Raw genomic sequence first — 19801 nt, 5'->3', positions numbered from 1 at the left:
GGCCACATGAAACAGGCTAACAATTCATGGGTCTCAGCCTCCCTCTGTGAGAAAGGGAATGGTCACAACCATCCATATCAAAAGCTTTTCCAGGATTTCAGAGGCAGTGCCCGGTTTCCCAGGACCTCCTGTAACCCTAAACCTAACTGTAACATTAACCTTAACCCAACCTCTAACCCTAAACTTAACCCAAAAACCCTAAATCTAACAGGAAACCTAAACTCCAACCTCAACCCTAATATCAATACTATGCCTAACCTTAATGCCTAACCCCTCACACAAACCAAAAACCAAAATCCAACCCAAACCCTAAATCCCAATCCTAACACCTGAAACTGACCCTGACCCTGATAATAACCATAACCCAGCAGCAACCCAAACATACCATGAACGGAACCCAAACCCCAACCATAAAACCCAAACCCTAACCCCAAAAAACTAACCCTAAACATAAAACAGTAACAAACCCATCTCCACCAATACTCCCTTAAAACCGAATACTAGCACTAAAATCCTACCCCTAACACTAACCATAAACCCTAAAACCTAATTCCAACCCTAGCCACTAAACCTGAATCCTGAACTTGACACTAACACTAACCTAAGACTAACACTAACCTCTAACGCCAATCCTAACACCCTAATTCTAGCCCTAACCATTACCTTAAACCTACACCTTCACCAACCTCAACCCCAAAGCCAAACCTAACTCTGTTACCTAAAGCCAATCCATAATCCTAGCACTAATCCTTAGACAAAGGATTAAATCCCTAAGCCTAAACCTAAGGTTAACCCCTAGCTCTGAGCCTAACCACTAACAATGACTTTAACCCTAATGTGTTACCCAAATATCTACCCTAACCATAAACTTAACACTAACCCTAAACAATAATCCTAACCCTAACTGATATCACAATATTGAACATAACCTTAACCCCTTAACCTAAACCTAAACACTAACCATAACCAAAACCATAAAGCCTAACCCCACCACCACCCTAACTCTAACAATAATCTTATACAATAATTCTAAACTTAACCCTAATCCTAACCCCAGGCTCTCACCATAAAACTAAGACCCAGAACCCCAAACTATTAAAAACCCAAACACTAACAATAAGCTCTAACCCTAACACTAAACCCTGAGATTAATCCTAAATCCTAGAACTGTAATCTTAAACCCTAACCAAAACTGTCTAACCCTAACAATAACCCAAAACCTACAACTTACCATATCCGATAACCTAATCCTAACACTTACCCTAAATACTAACCGTAATGCCTAACTCTAATCCTGACCTTGAAACACTAACCCAAAACAAAACCATAATCCTTAAATGAAACTATAACTATAAAACCATAAAACACTGAACATAACCCTGACCCCAACACATAAGCCTAACAATAACCCTAACCCTAATTGCAAAACCATAAAAACTGAACCCTAACACTAAAACTAAACTAACTCTAAACCTAACCCTAAAATTAAACCTAAGGCATGACCCAAACCCTAAAGCCTGAAAGCTAACCATAACCCTAACCCTAAACCATAAAGGCTAACCATAACTCTTAACCCTCATCCTAAACACTAAATCTAACCCTAGCCCTAAGACTAACCCTATCACAAATGCTAATCCCTAACACTAATCCTAAACTCTAATGCTCATCGTGAACCATAACTCTAATTTGTAACCTAAATTTTAACATTAAATCATTTCTCTAACCCTACACCTTAACCCAACACTAACTGTCACCCCTAACCTTAACCCAACCCTAACACTAACCCTAAACTTTAACCCTGACAGTAAGCCTAACACCAACCGTAACCCCAAATGTAACCCTTACCCCAATCCTAACCCTGATACCTTAACTTTAACCCTACCCCTACACCAACACCAACCCCAATCATAAACCTAAACCATACCCTCTCTTAAACACAGGAACTTAAGCCTGTATCCTAACCTTAATAAAAACACTAATGCTAAACAATACCCTAAACATAAAAGAAACCCTATCCCCTAATCTAATAGTAAAAATTAAAGCGAAGCCTTACCCCAGCTCCAACAATAACCCAAATCTTAACCCATAACCACAACGCTAACAGTAGCCAAATAACAACAAAAAACCCCAAACCAACCTGCACACTAATACTAAATGCAAACCCTAATCCTAACACCTGACCCTAACCCTAAACCCTAATAATAAACCAAACACTTAACGACAACCCTAAAAGTGAACCTAAGGCTTATCCTAACCATAACAATTATTCTGAATCTTAAACCTAAGATTAACTTTAAGATGCTAACCTGAAACCTAACTCTGATGCCTAAACCTAACTCTAACTCTAACTGTAAAATACAAAATCCCAAAAACACTAAAAATAACTTTAACTGCATCCCAAAACCCTAACACTAATACTGACCCAAAACCCCTAATCCTAACACTAATACTAACATAATCCTAACAATCTTAACCCTAGCAATAAAACCAAACTGTAACTCTTACACAGAACACTAAACCCAAATCATAATCTTTACCATAACCCATAAGCCAAACCCTACTCCTAAACCTAGACAAAAACCCTAATCCAAACTAACCCTAAACCATAAACTTAACCTTAATCCTTGCCCCTAACCCTAGAAATACCTTAATGCTAACCCTATCCTTAAATGATAATCACTAACTCTAACACTTTATTGACCCCAACCATAAACCATAACCCTACTCCTAAACTCTAAACCCAACCCTAACTGTAACACTAACCATGGCAACTAACCCTAACCCTAACCCAGCCCTAACAGTCATGCCAGCCCTAAATCCAAAACCCTAACCATATTCCTAACAGTAAGCCTTACATCTAACCATAACCATAACCATAAATGATAAATGCTAACCCTAACACTAACCTTAAACCCCAATCCTCAACCCCAAACCTAAACCTAAATGTAACCCTAAACATTAATCCTAATGTAAATTCTAACCCTAAAGCTTAACTGAACACTAACCCTAACACAATCTCTCTAACACTTACCCTCAATATAAAGCTTAACACTAACCCTAATCCAGACCATGACCCTAATGCCTAACACCCTTCTGTATGCCTACCTTTTTTTTTTTGAGACAGAGTCTCACTGTCGCCCAGGCTGGAGTGCAGTAGTGTGATCTCAGCTCACTGCAGGCACCACCCCCCGGGGTTCATGCGATTCTCCTGCCTCAGCCTCCCGAGTAGAGTATATGTATGCCTACCTTTTTACCTTAACCCTAAGCATAACCCAATCCCAAACCTAATCTATAACACTGATTCTAACACCTAACCCTATCCCCTAACCCTGATCCTAACTCTAACTGTAAAATTAATCCTACCACATTACTAAACCCTATCCCAACTGCAGCCCTACCACACAATCTAATCCTAAACTTCGTTCTGCAATTGTAAACCCCTATCCCTAATTCCCAAAATTTTCTTCTTCTTCATCTCCTTCTTCTCCTTCTCCTTCTCCTTCTTCTTCTTCTCCCTCCTCTTCTTCTTTCTTCCCTTTTTTTGACGGAGTCTCCCTCTGTTGCCAGGCTGGAGTGCTGTGGCATGACCTCAGCTTATTGCAACCTCTGCCTAATGGGTTCAAGTGATTCTCCTGCCTCAGCCTTGCGAGTAGCTGGGAATACAGGCACGTGTAACCAACCCCAGCTGATTTTTTTCTTGTGTTTTGAGTAGAGACGGGGTTTCACCATCTTTGCCAAAATTTCTCTTGTCCTCATGAACTGCCCATCTTGGCCTTCCAAAGTGCTGGGATTATAGGCATGAGCCACCGAGCCCAACTTAATCCCCAAATTCTATCCTATCATTAATATTTCCCCATCATGCTTCAGAAAATATTAAATACATCCTCTACAACTCAAATCTCTGACCCCCTAATACCCATGATATTACATCAAACCATATCTTTTCCTAACCCCAACTGTGTATTGAATTAAATATATGGTATCACTAGGATAAAAAAATAAATGTTAATAAATTTGATAATTATAGACATCATAACGTTTAACCAAACAATAGTACATGGAATTTGGTACATAGTGAAAACATTATACACCACAATTGTTGAGTTCTTTTTTCAGCAAATTAAGGGTTTCTCAACATTCTAAACCTATCCCTTTTCGATATACTATGCAAAGTAACTGATGGAAAAACATCACATTGGTCTCAACTGTTACAGAAAGTACATAAAGATAGTCAAAATATTTTAGTGATAATAAAATCCGATAAACAGTGTTTCAAATTTTTTCACAGAATAAAACATCTTTAGGCAAAATCCGTAACAATCATCATCTGAATTGTTGGGAACCAAAGCTTTAACATGAGGAACAGCACTGATGCTTACTTTCATCACTGTATTCAACACTGTACTAGAAATTCCACTAGAACAATTTGAAAAGGAAAATATATACAAAGCCACTCATATGTGTAAAAAAGAAGTAAAACTACTCACAGATCTCATACACAGAAAACCAGGAAGAACCAACAAGAAATTATAAAATCTAGTGAACAAATTAAGCAAGGTAACAAAACAAAATATCAACACAAAAAATTTTTCTCTATACACTAGAAATTAACCATATGAAAATGAAATTCAGACAATTTTATTTCTAAAAAAATAACAGGCCATAATTTCTCCAACTGCCCTGGAATACACAGATGCCGGCAGCTGGGGGTTGGGGAAATCCTTGGAGTGGAGGCTGTGCTGCTACATTGGGACCTGCCTGCCATGGCTGTGGGACTAAGCAGAAACCTTTCAAGCTCCCAGGAAATCAGAGTAAAATTACTTAAAACCATAATGGATGAAGAAGAGAAAATCTACAGTTGTTGTGAAAGCTCTAATGCCATGATGTCAAATGGATATCTTCTGGGTCCTGAATTTCTTGTAAAAAGAAGAGCATGCACAAACATCAGCAACAATGAAACCCATGTTGACTGGCCCAGATCATTTTGCTGAGAAAGACACTGTTGAGGTCAACTTGGGAGACATCCTTTCACAAGTGCTTCGAAAAGCATGCAAATATTTTACCTACATATTTCCTACACCTACACTTCCACAGAGATTCCTAAATTTCCATTTCACTTGAAACTGCAGAACTGCTGATGGCTGTGAACTTTCTAGATTCTATATAAATACAATAGATTGATATAACAAAATAAATTATAATCAACTGGTAACTCTTTTCAGTGTTTAAGACCTGTAGTTGAGTTTGTATACCTTGTATGCAACATAACTGTAAAAGTAATCACAAAGAAGATTGTCTTCTGCTTTTTGCATAACAGAGTTTAAATTTGTTTGCAATGTCAACAATTTAAGGAGATTTTCACAAACTGAGAAATAAACAAATATCTCAACTCACAGGTCGTTTTGCCTTACCCGTTGGTTATGGCTTTTGAAATCAGCAATGATGACACAAAAATGCTGAAAACTAGAAATAAATGAACCTGTTCTACAATTAAATAATTGGGCTACGTATTTTGATATTTTTAGTGTTTTTTTTAAAATAAGACTATTTTGATTTTGTAGCTGCCCATAGCATTGCTGGAGTTACACAAATAATTGCATTATAAATGTGTTTATAACTTAGCCAAAAAATTGATTTTTTAACTGACCCTAACAAAATAAACGTTTTTTCAATGCCTATAATCCCAGCACTTTGGGAGTTCAAGGTTGGCAGACGAGTTGAGCTCAGGCATTTGAGATGAGCCCAGCCAACATGGTACATCCTTTTCTCCACAAAAAATAAAAATGGGCCAGGTTGGTGGCTGAGGCTAAAGCAGAAGGATCAGTGGAGCCCAGGAGTAAGAGGCTGCAGTGAGCCATGATGGCACCACTGCATCCAGCCTTGGAAACAGAGTGAGACCCTGTCCCAAGAAACAAACAAACAACCACAGAAACAAACAGTATAAGAGCTAAAATTTCTTACATCCTTGGAAAAACTTCAATATTGTTTAAATGTGTCTGGTCTTGTCATTATTTTTATTGCTACAATTTAAGAACTTGAAAGACAATTTGAGAATGTTACCAGGTACAAATTTTGAAGCAGCACTTGAACTTTACCCAGATGGTCCACAAGTCAACTATACAAATTAGAGTTCTTATGCATTATGCCTTTTGGGCAATACAAAGTACTATGTTTTCATTGATTATAAAGCAAAGCATCATTTTCATCTTTCAAAACAGCAAAAAAATGGCTTTGTTGTGGTGATTTACACCTGTAATTCCAGTACTTTGGGAGGCCAGCGTGGGAGGACCACCTGAGCCAAAGTGTTTGAAGCTGCAGTGAGCTTTGATCACATTACAACATTTCCGCCTGGGCAACAGAATAAGACTCTGTCTCAAAAAATAAAACAAAAAATATCAACAGTAATAATATTTTAAGAATAAATTCAACCAAGGTGCAAGACTTAGACATGGAAAATTACAAAATATTGCTGAAATAAATTCCAGAATCCCTGAATAGATGTGAAGACATTCCATATCTCTGGATTAGGAGATAATTTTTTAAGATGACAATAATACACCAAGCAATCTAGAAATTCATTGTGATTTCTATGAAAATACCAAAGTTATTTTGAAAGAAATGGGCAAGACAGTCCTAACATTAATATAAATTTCAAGTGACCCTGAATAGCCATAATAATCTTGAAAACAAAAACCAACTTGGAGTCTCACATTTCTCAATTTCAAATATTACTGAAAAACAACAGAAGCAAAACAGCATAATATTTGCATAAGGACCCACATAGAGATCAATGAAACCGAATGTCAAGTCCAACCATACCTCTATGGTCAATTGATTTTGTCATGTAGCCAAGACCATAAAATTCAACAAATGCTGTTGGATCACTAACCACATTCAGACAAAAAAATTGTATCCTTTCCTCATAAGTCAATGGTTCAAAAACCTACATATTAAAGGTAAAAACATAAAGTCTAGAAGAAAACGTAGTGATACTTCTTCATAACCTAGGATTTAGAAGTGGTTTCTTAGATCTGATACAAAAATCTTAAATCTGATACAGCCAACTAAAGAAATAATTTCCTCAAAATTAAACATTTTTTGCATTGAAAGATGCTATCAAGAAAGTGAAAAGACATGCCACAAAAAGGAATATTTGCATGTTATAGGTGTAAGAAGAGTCTGTTATCTACAATATATGAAGACTTGTATAAATCAAAAACAAAAAAGACTATAGAAATACAAAATGGAGAAATAATTGAACACACACTTCACCAAAAATAAATGCAAGATAAAACAACTACATAAAAAGATGAACAGTAAAATATATGTTTTACACCATGAAGCGTTTCATATGTTACCTTTTCTCATAGTCATGGGATTATGTGATGTAAAATTAGTCTTGTCCAGCTCCACCTCAGGGAGAGCCAAGGTAATAGTATGGCTGACACGAAAGGATATTCTGAAATGAAGACTTTTCTGCTTAATTAGAGTTTCCAATAAAGGTAACGGTTTGCCCCTCAGTCTCCATGGGTCAAGAAGTAAAAGAAGTAAAAGAAGAGCCTTAAGTTCATGGGGTACATGGATACACAACTGTCCCAAGTCCTGTACCAGAACTGTGACATACTTACATTCCTTCTCAGAATTTCAATATATAAATATTAATAATTCATCTGCTTAAATGTCTAGGCTTACTTTATTACTTTACATTATACAGTTAAGGATGTTTAGAAATATTCATATAGATTATCATGATGTGGGCTATGACTTTTTGTCAGTTAACTGTATTGATGGACTACATAAAATGTAAGTATTTAAACCTAAAATATCTTGTAAGTAGTAACACACAGTTAGAAAACATAGCAAGGTAATAGTCTCTCCAATAAATTTTTATGTTATTTCAATAATCAATTGTGTCATTGTCTTCAGCACTGAGTCTTTTTTTTACTTATTATCCCAAACATGGGTTTTTATTTTATTTACTATTATTTTCTTGATTTATAAATTGAGAGTTATCACATCAATGACCTAACAAATGACAAATCATTTCTTTATCTTTAGAAACATCACATTATTAGCTTTTCTACAGTTAGATAGCACAACTGATGTGACTTTGAGGATTCAGTTGGACCAACCCTTAGAAAATGAGATAAATTAGGTAAGGGCAGGCACTGGGTGAATGGAATGAGAATGCACATAAAATCCCCAAGACACCCAAGAGCCCACAAAGTGGGAGCAGACAAGGCTGCAAGCAGCTGAGCAGACTAAATGGGAGAGGGCAACAGGCAGGACCACTTGGGGTCTGCAGCCATGTTGAGTTCTATGGTACTTGTTGTAAGCTCAGTGGGAAACTGTCCGGAAGTTATTCCTTCCAGTGGGTTCTTGGTCTCACTGACTTCAAGAATGAAGCCACGGACCCGCATGGTGCATGTTACAGTTCTTAAAGATGATGTGTCTGGAGTTTGTTCCTTCAGATGTTCAGATGTGTCTGGAGTTTCTTCCTTCCAGTGGGTTCATGGCCTTACTGTCTTCAGGAGTGAAGGCACAGACCTTCGCATTGAGTGTTACAGCCCTTAAAGGTGGCGTATTTGAAGTCGCTTATTCTTCCCAGTGGGTTTATGGCCTCACTGTCTTCAGGAATGAAGCCAAAGACCCTTGCAGTGAGTGTTACAGCTCTTAAAGGTAGTGTGGAACCAGAGAGTGGGCAGTAGCAAGATTTATTATGAAGAGTAAAAGAAGAAAGCTTCCACAGCTTGGAAGTGGACCTGAGTGGGTTGCCACTATTGGTGGGGGTGGCCAGCTTTTATTCCCTTATTTGTCCCCACCCACATCCTGCTGATTGGTCCATTTTACAGAGTGCTAATTGGTGCGTTTACAAACCTTTAGCTAACACAGATCGCTGATTGGTGCGTTTTTACACAGTGCTGATTGGTGTGTTTACAAACATTTAGCTAGACACAGAGTGCTGATTGGTGTGTTTCTACACAGTGCTGGTTGGTGCATTTACAATCCTTTAGCTAGACAGAAAAGTTCTCCAAGTACCCACTCAAACCAGGAAGTCCAGCTGTCTTCACTTCTCAATCGCCTCTCTAAAGAGGCCACTCCAACAGCTGTTGGGAATAGGGCGATGACTGCTCTAGCTACTTCCTGCTAGATAGGGGCAAAGCAGAGGCCCTGCATTTGTAATGTCCCCCAGAGAGGAACTCTTTAGGATGGTGAAAGGAACAGTGGGTTGATCCAGGGGTCCATTGTAGAAGTTGTTAGTTGAGCTCACTTGGGGTTCTAGTTGTAAGACGATCTGCAGATTGATGGCCTCGATCCTAGAGGAAACAAATTTGAAAAGGAGTTTAAAAATACAGGGTCTGTAGGTGACTAACATCAAGATGGCTGTCACAGAACCTAGAAAGGGTAGAAGCTATGTTGCCCAACTCCAGAGGTTGGTATAAGAGTCTGAAATGTGTGGTATGATTTCCTAAGCCTTTTCTTGTAAATGCTGGTCATCATCACATACTACCCCTGGCTGGTTAGTGTAAAAACAACTCTCCTCCCCTAAGAAGGTGCAGAGTCCTCTTTTCTCAGCAGTGAGGAGGTCTAGGCCTTGGCAGTTTTGGAGAGTCACTGCTGCCACAGAGTTTACTTGGGATGGTAGAGTAATGATAGATTTTGTTATTTCTTGCAAACTGTCTGAGAGGAAGATATAGGTTGAAGATCCAGATAAGAATATGCCTCGGCTGGATAGACAGAAATTTACCCCAGCTTGTAAAGGAATAGGGTACACTGTTTTTTCTTTACAACTTCCATCCCTCTTTCTTTCTCCTTGACTTCTTCTTTGTTGCTCTCTTTCTCTCTTTCTGAGTCCCTCTTTATCTCTTCCTCCCTTACTTTCTCTCTCTCTCTCTCTGTCTCCAACTCCTTCTTTTTCTGTCACTTCCTCTCTCTCTCTCTCTCTCTCTGTGTCACTTTCTGTCTCTTTCTCTGTTTCCTTTCTGCTGGTATTTCCCTGCCTCTGCCAGCTGCTTATGCTGCTGCTCTCCACTCCCCTTTCCTTTTTTGATGGCTTCAGCAGTGTAAGACTGCCACCTCCTTTGTTTTTTGCACTGCATGCAATAACTCCATAATTTCCTTGTGGTATTTAATGGGGGTTCCCTCAGAGGTTACGAACTCCCTTTCTTTCCATATTGCAACATGGGTGTGTATGATTAGATAAGCATACTTGCTATCTGTATACACATTTATTCTTTTTCCTTTTCCCAGTTCTAAGGCTCAGGTAAGTGCCACAGGCTCTGCTAACTGGGTGCTGGTCCCTAGGGGAAGAGGCTTACTTTCTAGTATGGTTACACTACAAATTATGGCATAACCTGCCCTTTGTATCCCATTCTCCACAAATGAACTTCCATCACTATACAGGTTAAGGTCAGGATTAGCTAAGGAGACTTCTATGATATCATCTTGGGCAGCATAAGTCTGGACTATAATCTGTTGGCAGTCATTGTTGATTGGTTCCCCATCCTCTGAGAGAAAAGTGGCAGGGTTGAAGGCCAAAAACATGCATATTTGAAGCACCAGTCCCTCAAGGAGTAGCACCTGGTATCTAAGCAGGTGATTGTCTGATAACCATAAACTTCCTTTGGCGCCAATCTGCCATTTACATCATGAGTACTACAGACAGTGAGATCCTTTCCTTGTATTATTTTGATAGCCTCTGACACTAAGACAGTCACCACCACAACCATCTGTAAACAGTGAGGCCAGCCTTTTGCTACTACATCAATTTCCTTACTTAGGTATGCCACTGGTTTCAGGGTTGTCCCATGAGTCTGAGTAAGGACTCCAAGAGCTATCCCTGCTCTCTCTGTGATGTACAAAGAGAAGTTTTGTCCTGTGGGAAGGCTTAAATGTGGAGCTTGTACTAGGGCCTGATTTAAGGGTTTGAAGCTGTTTCTGCCCCAGTTCCCATTCTACTAGATAAGTCTTCACTTTCTGGGCCTCCTTGATTAATTAAGTGTAGATATTTGACCTGGTCTAGGCAAAGCTGGGCCTTCAACAAAGAGGCCTTGTACCCTTGATTAGCTTGAAAGTTCAAGAGATCTAGAGTAGTGTACTGGCATGAGACTTCCAACCTGGTAGCCAAAAGTAAATTATCCACATACTGAAGGACCAGATTGCCTGGACTTGAGAAGTGGCCGAGATCTTGGGCCAGTGCCTGATGAAACAGGTGAGGGCTATCGCTAAACACTTTGGGCAAGACCGTCCACATAAGTTGGGATGTGTGGTCTGTGGGATCCTAAAAGACAAAGGGAAACTGGGAGTAAGAGTGCAGGGGAATAAAAAAGAAGGCATCCTTGAGGTCCAGAAGACTGAACAATTCTGCTTCCTCTGGTATTCGAGAGAGCAGGTTATAGGGGTTTGGTACAACTGTATATACAGGAATTACTGCCTCATTGATGAGTCTATGATATTGCACTAGACTCTACTGATGGTTTTGTTTTTATACTCCTAGAATTGGGCTGTTGCAAGGACTGCTGCATTTCCTTACTAAGCCTTGAGCTTTTTAATGTTTAACAATATTCTGTAATCCTTTATGAGCTTGAGGCCTTAAGGGATATTGCCTACTGAATCAAAGTCCCTGAGGGGATCTGTACACGGGATGGCTTCTTGACTGGTAGGGAATTTGTGCCCTTCTTCAGCTGTCATTCTATTATTTACTTGACTAAGACACCAGGTATCTCCAAACTCTCAGGCCACAGCTAAAGCCACAATCTTTTCATTAAAGGCCAGGGTTTGATCTAACAATAGCATGACATCTCTCCAAGTGAGATTGAACGTTTGCCCTAGACTCTGTAGGACATCTATGTACCTATCAGGATCATCTGAAAACTTCCGCACGTTTGCCTTGATCTGCTTTAAATAAGAGAGGCAGAAGCGGATATGTACCTGGGTTGGGCCAAATTCTCCTCCCCCTACAGCTTGAAGGGGACATAACTGATAGACCAGGGGTTTTTGTGGTCCTATGGAGATTTCTTTGCTTGTTTCCTTCTGGTCAGGGGAGATAGTGGAGGCTGGGTATGAAGGTAAGCTGAGAGGTCCTCCTCTAGGATGTAAATTGCAAGCTTTGCATAGTTGTGTATTCTCCTTCAATGAAAAGAAAGCTTGGACATAAGGTATTTCACTGCATTTGCCTTCCCTCTTACAGAAAAGGTCAAGACGCAGGATAGTATTATAATTTATACTTCCCTCAGATGGCCATTTTTCCCCATCAGAGAGAGAATATTAGAGCCCGGCCATAGCGCAGAAAAAAATGAACTGCCTTTATTTCAAGGTTTGTGGGTCAAATTGGTCCCAGTGGCTTAGGATGCATTCCAAGGGTGAGCCTGTTGATGCCTGAGTGTTTCCCATCTGAAAGACAATACCGCTGGCAGTTTTGGCTTGTTTGTTTCTCCTCCTGCCCAAGAACCCACAATGGTCCCTAGACCTTGCTGATTAGAATATTTGTGTTCACCGATGCAGCAACAAAAACACCTCTTGCCCAAGAACCCACAACAGTCCCTGGACCCTGCTGATCATAATAGTTGACTCCCTGATGCAGCAGCAGAAACACCTCTTGCCCAGAAACCCACAACAGTCCCTGGACTCTGCTGATTGGAACAGTTGCACTCACTGACTCAGCAGTAGAAACATTAGTTTTCCTCCTGCACCACAAAGAGGACTGAGGAAGGTTGGATTTAGTGGCCCTTACTGACACATTCTCAAAAACCTGCACCCTTTCCTGTCCTCCTCGACCACAAAGAGGACCAAGAAAAATTGGATTTAGTGGCTCTTACTGACACATTCTTGAAAATCTTGTAGGGACCTAAGCATTCTCCTGTTAGTTTTGGGACCTTACAACTGTCTTATAATGATGTTACACCCCAAATATGAAGTGGAGGGTCATACCCTGAGTAAGGGAATGGATCTCAAGAGTTGGAAGAGTGATACCTTTTGTCCTCATATGAATAGGAAAGATACCATTTCTGAAGCTCCCCATATCCTAGCTTCAGGCATTGCTTTTTTTAGGCCTACTAGTCTAAGGAAGGATCCTAAAATTCCAGATAGTAACCCCAACCCCTGATGGGGCTTTGGGCAAAAATTATGTCTTTCTAATTCATGAGCCTGGGTAGCTAAAGAAGGTAACAGCATCCTGAAGTTTACACTAGAAATCATTCTTATAGTATAAACTAGAAAACACCAGTGACAAGGAGTGAGTTTTAGATGCAGGACTAGCCTAGGAGAAGAAAGGCAAGAAGAAGTTTGTCTGGCAAGCATTAGGTCCTAGGAGGCAAGCATCAGGATAAATAGGATAGATGGGAGAGTCTCGCTCAGGCGACATGACTTTGAGAGTTCCGCTCATGGCCGCTGGGTCAACCAACTTGTTGGGACCCCAGAACTGAATGGCGTTCCTCTCTGTTGACCCTCGGCTCATCCCAGAAGTAGAGGAAATGCAGAAGCTGGTTCCAGGCAAATCAAAACTCCCAACTCTGAAGAGACTGGGTTTGTTAGAGAGCCTTTTCCCAGAAAGCCTGACACCCATGTCTTTAGTTGGGTGGCCATGCTAGTCGCTTTTAACAGGTTGACAGGTGCCCAGTATTTAGTCTCTGAATTCTAAGGAAAAATAACACAGAATAGCAAGTGAAAGGGGTCCAATGGTACTCACTGCTTGGTGAGCGTCCCTTTGGGGTCACCAAAACATGTCCAGAATTTGTTGCTTCTGGTGAATTGTTGGTTTCACTGACTACAAGAATGAAGCTGTGTACCCTCACAGTGAGTATTACAGTTCTTAAAGATGGTGTGTCCAGAGTTTGTTCCTTCAGATGTGTCTGGAGTTTCTTCCTTCTGGTTGGTTTGTGGTCTTTCTGACTTTACAAGTGAAGATGCAGACGTGGTCAGTGAGTTTTACAGCTCTTAAAGGTGGCATGTCCAGAGTTGTTTGTTCCTCCTGGTGGGTTTGTGGTCTTGCTGACTTCAGGAATGAAGCCGCAGACACTTGTGATGTGTTTTACAGCTAACAAAGGTAGTGCAGACACAAAGAGTGAATAGCAGAGAGAATTATGAAGAACAAAAGAACAAAGCTTTCACAGAGTGGAAAGGGACCCAAGCAGGTTGCTGGTGCTGTCTGGGGTGGCCAGCTTTCATTGCTTTGCTTTTCCCCACCCACATTCTGCTGATTGGTCCATTTTATAGAGTGCTGGTGGTCTGTTTTACAGAGTGCTGATTGTTGTGTTTACAAACCTTTAGCTAGACACAGAGCGCTGATTGGTGAGTGTTTACACAGTGCTGATTCAGACATTTACAAACCTTCAGCTATACACAGAGTGCTGATTGGTGTGTTTCTACACAGTGCTGATTGGTGCATTTACAATACTTTAGCTAGACAGAAAACTTCTCTAACTCCCCACTGAACCCAGGAAGTCCAGGTGGTTTCACCTCTCAAAACCGTTAATAAAATTAAGTCAGGAAAGTGACAGGATTAAGTTTGTGCTTGTAAATAAATATTTTACCATTACAATTATCAATATTAACCCTGTATTTCCTGATTTGGCAGTTAGATGATGATAATTTGGGAGAGTGTTTCCACTTTTGGTAAAGCACAGTGGGATATTTTGAATGAAGCTGCAAATATGGCAAAGCAATAACCAGTGGGGAATCCGGGAGAAAGGATAAAGTATACTAACGGCTATTTCAAGTTTCCTAGAGGTATAAAATTATTAGGAAGTAAACTCTTTTTAATAAAAACAACCATGTCAATACCATGTCACTAAAGCAGAGACAACAACATCAAATTTCATTATAGGAGCCAAATCCAGCTCAGTGGAAGCTGTGAAACCAAGTGCCTTTGTAAGTGTAGGAGTGTTACGTCAGTATTACAGGTCTTACATCTGTATGACAGGTGTTATATCAGTATTTATGGGTGTTACATCAGTGTTATTATTGTTCTATTTGGATTACAAATGTTATAGTAGTATTATGAGTGTTATATTAGTATTACAGATGTTACATCAGTATTACAATTGTTACATCAGTATGAAAATTGTTATATTTGTATCACAGATGGCAATTTTTTTTTTTTTTTTTTTTTTTTTTGAGACGGAGTCTTGCTCTGTCACCCAGGCTGGAGTGCAGTGGCACAATCTCGGCTCACTGCAAACTCCGCCTCCTGGGTTCATGCCATTCTCCTGCCTCAGCCTCTCCGAGTAGCTGGGACTACAGGCGCCCGCCACCACGCCCGGCTAATTTTTTGTATTTTTAGTAGAGACGGGGTTTCACCATGGTCTCGATCTCCTGACCTCGTGATCCACCCGCCTTGGCCTCCCAAAGTGCTGGGATTACAAGCGTGAGCCACCGCACCCGGCCTACATCAGTGTTATGGATGTTTCATTTGTATTGTGAATCGACACTGGTATTATGAGAGTTAGAGTTCTATTAAGGTTGTTAGATCAGTATTAAGGTTATTATATTTGTATTGCAGATGTGATATTGGTATTCTGAGTGTTTTATTATTGTTATGAGTGTTACAGTTGTGTTACAGGTGTTAGATCAGTATTAGAGGTGTTACATTAGTATTACAAGTGTCACATCTGTATTATGGGTGATATATTTGTTTACAGATGTGGTATCTCTATTGTAGATGTTATAATTGTGTGACAAATGCTATATTTGTGTCACGAGGCCATGAGGCCATGGCATGCACCTGGCACTGTGGCCACCACACCTTAGGTGTGGGAAAAGACCTTGGGGTGCACTAGATCTGTAGGAATTTTTGTTTCTTATTTTCCACACAAAGACTTTCTAGTGAGTCCCTGATCCTCAGCAGTTAGAGGAAGGTTTTTACTTATCTCTGCTTCCAACTGTCCTGGAGCAAGGCAGTGTGTCTGGGGTCTGTGCTGGGGAGAAAGTAGCTCTTGTCCTCAGGTGACATGTGCTGAACAGGTGGGCCCTCCAAAGGTCAGAAAAGGTGGACTCATGTGCCCCATGGTGGCTGCCGGCAGAACTGCAGGACCCAGGTGGTCACAGTGGGGCAGCTGTGCATTCTGTCCTGACTGGCCTAACGCACCAAATAAAAGCAGACTTCAGAATGTTCAGCACCATCATTTTGGAAATTCCAACTGAAAAGCTGCCTATTATCCTGGGTTTTTTGTTGTTTGTTTTTTGCTGAAAATGATGAAGGGACCATTAACCGGAAACCACAGGCAATGGAATGAACAGAGATGGCAAATTTTACAACTTTCACAAAATTTTTCTCCACATAGTTCTGAGACTTAAAGTGTAAAACTATTCAAATTGTAGAAGTAACCACAGAAAGAGACCTATGCGACCTTGGGTTTGGTCATGAGTTTTAACATATGACACCAAAGCTTATCTATAACAGAAAAAATAATTAACAATGTAGGCCGTCTCATATTAAAAGTTCATACTCTGCATAAAATCTTGTTCAGGAAACAGAAAGATAAGCCACAGTCTGAGAAGAAATATCTGCAAAATACAGATCTAAGCAAGAATTTGCCCTGAAAATACACAAAGAAATATTGAAACTCAACAATAAGAGAGACTATCCAATTAAAAATGGGTAAGGAGCTGAGCAGATACCTCATCAGTGAAGATACACAGACGGCAAGCAAACAGAAAGATGTTCAACCTTGTATATCATTAAGGGACTGACAGTTACAACAATGAGATAGCATGGCTTATCTATATTTGCTAGAATTGTGAAACTGTTTTTAAAACATGAGAAATGCTTTGTTGAAGGAAAGACAGGAATTTATTCACTGGTGGTGGAATGCATAATGGTACAGAAAAAAATAACTCTTTTAAATCCTCAAACTATTCTGAAAGCCTGTTTATGTTCTCTACCATGCACAGAAGGAGCTCTCTACCTGGTCTACATGTTGATGACAGCCCTGAGATCCAATATGATCTGTGCATCTGTCAGCAGCAGTTGGGATCCAGGTAAAAGGCAGAAGGCTCCCACAGTCAAGGTCATCTAAGAAATGTTTAATAAAGCGTTACTTATTGAGGGTATCCACAAATAATTGCAGTGTTCCCTGGGATAGTAACAGGGCCACACTGTTAGCACTTCTTGGGAATGGATGATCAGAGAAGGGAGAAATTCTCAGCACTGGAGAGAGGGAGGTGGTGAAGAACAATTGGAAGAGGCCATCACAGGCACTATGACCTCACTTGGCCTTGAGATGCAGCAGCCAGTCTGAGGCTGCTATATGCTGAGGCTGATTTCTCCAGTGGCCAAACCCAATCAGCAGGCAGAGGTCCAGGAAAGCCTGGATACCACCTAGAGGCAGGTTAGTAGAGTTTAATCCAGTAATCTTAATTTTATAAATCTTCCCAATTTAGGCCTCCACTTACAGGTACAAAGCATAGTTTTATAATGCTGACATGATATAAATTACTAAAATATGCAGGCCATGCATGGTGGCTTATGCCTATAATCCCAGCACTTTGGGAGCCCAAGATGGGTGGATCAGTCTTGGTTAAAAGTTTGAGACCAGCCTGGCCAACATGGTGAAATCCTGCCTTTACCAAAAAATGCAAAAATTAGCTGAATGTGGTGGTGCATGCCTGTAGGCACCGCTGCTAGGAAGGCTGAGGCAGGAGAATTCCTTGAACCCAGGAGGTGGATAATAGATATATGATTTAGGAGACATAAGTTTTCATTTCTGTAATCCTCCACTTGTCATTTAAGTAATTTATTTTGTGTCAGAAACTCCGGTTTCTCTTCTTTTAGTAGTGAATAATCACTTATCCCTTTAACCTTTTCATTAAGTTTATGTTTTTGTTTTGTTATTGCCAAATAGTGGGCTTTGAGAGACTCTAACTGAAAATTAACTGAATATATATATATAAATTTAAATTATAATTATATAAATATATTTTTATTTATAAATTATTTATAAATAAATAAAAATTTGTATTTCAGTTAGAGTCATACATACATATACATATACATATATATACACATACATATACACACACACATACACACACACACACATATATATATATAGCCAGGTGTGGTGGCTCATGGCTATAATGCCAGCACTTTTGGAGGCCAAGTTGGGTGGATCACAAGGTCAGGAGTTCGGGACCAGCCTGAACAAGATGGTGAAACCCCGTCTCTACTAAAAATACAAAAATTAGCTGGGCATGGTGGTGCATACCTGTATTGCCAGCTACTCTGGAGGCTGCAGTTGCAGTGAGCCAGGATCATGCCATTGCACTTCAGCCTGGCAACAGAGGGGAGATTCTGTCTCAAAATAAAATTATAATTGAATAATGACTTTACAGCACTGTAAAAGTAAAAACTGGCAGGCTCCTTTAAACATTGTGTCACAATTTAACTAAGGTAACTTAACAGAGGTCTGATGCTCTGCAATAAGTCCCTAACTACACAGCAAAAATCATCTTCTGCCCTAGAGTTGGGGCACAGGAAGTTTTATAGACCACATCCAATAAAGCAAGTACTTCTAAGATTATCATCACATTTTCAAGAGACAACCAAAACCCCAAAACAATCACACATCATATAAATATATGTATATATATTTTTAAATATGAAAATATACGGTAAAAATGGCCAGGCATGGTGGATCATGCCTGTGATTCCAACACTTTGGGAGGCCAAGATGAGAGTATTGCTTGAGCTCAGCAGTTCCAGACAAGCTTGGGCAACATGGAGAAACCCCATCCCTACTAAAAATACAGCAGGGCACTGTGGCCCATGCCTGTAATCCCAGAATGTTGGGAGGCCAAGATGTGTGGATCCACTGAGGTCAGAAATTTGAGACCAGCCTGGCCAACATGGTGAAACCAAGTCTGTAATAACAATACAAAAATTAGCCATGTGTGGTAGCAGGTGACTGTAATCCCAGGCACTTAGGTGGTTGAAGCAGGAAAATCACTTGAACCTAGGCGGCAAAGGTTGCAATGAGCCCAGATCATGGCATTATACTCCAGCCTGGGTGACAGAAGAGATTCTACCTTGAAAAAAAATAATAAAAAAAGAAATACACAAACCGCTGGGTGTGGTTGAACATGACTATAATCCCAGATACTCAGGAGGCTGAGACACAAGAATTGGTTGAACCTCGAAGTTGGCGGTTGTGGTGAACCGAGGTCTGAGATCATGCCTGTGCACTCCAGCCAGGGTGACACAATAATACTCTGTGAAAAAAAAATCTATAACATATTCTGTAGTGCTTTATTTTTCTCAGTATACTATGTGTCATATTTTAGTAAAAAAGCCTACAAAGTTCTCACATAAGTTAAACTGGCGAAATTAATCTTATATACAAAATATATTGTAAATGCCTAACATTCCAGATTCATCCTTCAGACAGCAAGATCAGGAAGGAAAAGTAAAGAAGCAATGGCATGTAAAAAATGCACCTCATATAGTTTTAATCTGTAAGATAACAATGTATCAACAGGAACTTTTACCTGCTACTTTTGGAAGGAAGATAACAGGCTGATATAGAAGCAGACCAATAATAGTATTGGCCACCTGCTGTGAAGTAGGCATGTAAGTTACCTCATTGAATTCCTTCAACAACCCTATAATGTGAAAAATATCCTAGCGTTTGCATCTCAGGACCCTGCAGTCATAGAACCTACCCAAAGGCACACAAGCAATGAGACACGCAGACAGAATTCAAGCAGGACCCTAGGACTCAAAGCACTATCTATGCTTTCCTATGTGATATTGATTGAAATTCAGAGCTGTTGAATTAACTTCAGACATCACCCTCTTAGTCATATT

Source organism: Symphalangus syndactylus, chromosome Y (assembly GCF_028878055.3).
Source record: "Symphalangus syndactylus isolate Jambi chromosome Y, NHGRI_mSymSyn1-v2.1_pri, whole genome shotgun sequence".
NCBI classification, from domain to species: domain Eukaryota; kingdom Metazoa; phylum Chordata; class Mammalia; order Primates; family Hylobatidae; genus Symphalangus; species Symphalangus syndactylus.
The sequence above is the reverse complement of the archived record's forward strand: the minus strand, read 5'-3'. Positions refer to the sequence as shown.